Here is a 2,670-nt window from a genome sequence, read left to right as displayed (position 1 = left end):
CTTCTTCTTAAAAATCTCATTCTTTGCACGGGTCAACATAGAGTGGTTATTATAGGAAGTAGCAGAATCATTGATAAACTGAATTTCTTGAGGCAAAATAGAAGCAAGTAAACTATCATTAGTACCAATAGGAATATCATGACCACCTGTAGCACATCCTTCATCAAAACCACCATCAACACCTCCAGTATAACCGTTTCCTCCATCAACACCATTTACAACTCCAAAATTTAGATTCTCATTTTGATTCTGACAATTAACTGCAGTACTAACACTTCCATCATGATTTGCAACATTACTAATATCAGAACTAGTAGTGACATTACTAGTATTCCCCCTCTCAACTGAGGCAGGGACCACTGCAGAAGGAGAACCAGAGAAAGGACCAGGTCTCAGCATTGGGGAAGGAGAAGATGGAAGAGAAAGAGACAGAGAAAAAGGAAAAACTGTTTCATCATGAACAACATGTCGACACATGAACAATTTATTTTTAGAAGGACAATAACAGAACACCCCCTTAAATCCTAAGGCATAGCCAAGAAAGACACACTGAGAGGACCTTGGTTCAAGCTTGTCATGAGCATAAGGCCTAAGATAAGGATAGCAGGCTGAACCAAAAATTCTCAAAGATGAGAGATCGGGAGGAGAACCAAAGAATTTGATATAAGGAGAAGACATATCCAAAAAACGACAAGGCATCCTATTTATGAGAAATGCAGAATGAGCTACTGCATGAAACCAAAAAGGTTTAGGAATGCTAGCAGCTGACATGAGAGTTATGGCAGTTTCAACAACATGTCGATTCTTTCTCTCAGCAACACCGTTTTGTTGAGGTATATATGGACAAGTAATGAGATGGAGAATACCATGAGAGGAAAGATAATTCTTAAATGCATTACTATTATATTCTCCACCTCCATCAGTTTGAATAGATTGAATAACACCATGAAATTGTGTATGAACAAACTGACAAAACTTAACAAATGTAGCATAAGTATCAGATTTATTAGTAAGTGGATATAACCACAAGAATCTGGTACAATCATCAATGAAAGTGATGTAATATCTATGTCCTTCCACAGAAAGACATGGAGCAGGGCCCCATACATCAGAATGAACTTTCTAAAAAGGAACAGTAGTTCTAGACACAGACTCTGAAAAAGGAAGCTTATGCATTTTTCCAGTAAGACAAGAGACACAAACATGTGGCTTATTATCAGACTTAGACTTAACATTGGAAAGAGAAAGCATCTTGGAAACAACTTCATCAGTTGGATGACCAAGTCTGTGATGCCAGATAGTGCACTTCACAGTACTAACAAAAGCTGAAGGACATGAAGAAGTAAGTTTTGGAGATCTGAAAAGATAGAGTCCTTCCCCATTACTCTTTCCTCTGAAGAGAGGAGCCTTTGAGACCTTGTCCTGCACACATATGTCAATACCATCCATTGTTATAAAACAATGGTTATCCTTGCACAGTTTATTAAAGGAGAGCAAGTTCACAGCTAATTGAGGCACATGAAGCACATTACATAACTTAAAAGTATGGTGCTCAGGAGTTAAAGTAGTATCACCAATGTGTTTGATTTGCAAACCTGATCCATTTCCAATAGTGATGGTATTAGCAGACTCATATGGCTTGGCAATAGAAAGAGTCATCAAGTCTGAGGTCATATGATGAGTAGCTCCAGTATCTCCAATCCAGATATCATCACTTTCATTGATGATTGTACCAGATTCTTGTGGTTATATCCACTTACTAATAAATCTGATGCTTATGTTACATTTGTTAAGTTTTATCAGTTTGTTCATACACAATTTCATGGTGTTATTCAATCTATTCAAACTGATGGAGGTGGAGAATATAATAGTAATGCATTTAAGAATTATCTTTCCTCTCATGGTATTCTCCATCTCATTACTTGTCCATATACACCTCAACAAAACGGTGTTGCTGAGAGAAAGAATCGACATGTTGTTGAAACTGCCATAACTCTCATGTCAGCTGCTAGCATTCCTAAACCTTTTTGGTTTCATGCAGTAGCTCATTCTGCATTTCTCATAAATAGGATGCCTTGTCGTTTTTTGGATATGTCTTCTCCTTATATCAAATTCTTTGGTTCTCCTCCCGATCTCTCATCTTTGAGAATTTTTGGTTCAGCCTGCTATCCTTATCTTAGGCCTTATGCTCATGACAAGCTTGATCCAAGGTCCTCTCAGTGTGTCTTTCTTGGCTATGCCTTAGGATTTAAAGGGGTGTTCTGCTATTGTCCTTCTAAAAATAAATTATTCATGTGTCGACATGTTGTTCATGATGAAACAATTTTTCCTTTTTCTCTGTCTCTTTCTCTTCCATCTTCTCCTTCCCCAATGTTGAGACCTGGTCCTTTCTCTGGTTCTCCTTCTGCAGTGGTCCCTGCCTCAGTTGAGAGGGGGAATACTAGTAATGTCACTACTAGTTCTGATATTAGTAATGTTGCAAATCATGATGGAAGTGTTAGTACTGCAGTTAATTGTCAGAATCAAAGTGAGAATCTAAATTTTGGAGTTGTAAATGGTGTTGATGGAGGAAACGGTTATACTGGAGGTGTTGATGGTGGTTTTGATGAAGGATGTGCTACAGGTGGTCATGATGTTCCTATTGGTACTAATGATAGTTTACTTGCTTCT

Source organism: Fragaria vesca, unplaced genomic scaffold (assembly GCF_000184155.1).
Source record: "Fragaria vesca subsp. vesca unplaced genomic scaffold, FraVesHawaii_1.0 scf0513167, whole genome shotgun sequence".
Classification (NCBI taxonomy): Eukaryota; Viridiplantae; Streptophyta; class Magnoliopsida; order Rosales; family Rosaceae; genus Fragaria; species Fragaria vesca.
Note: the sequence above shows the minus strand (reverse complement) of the source record.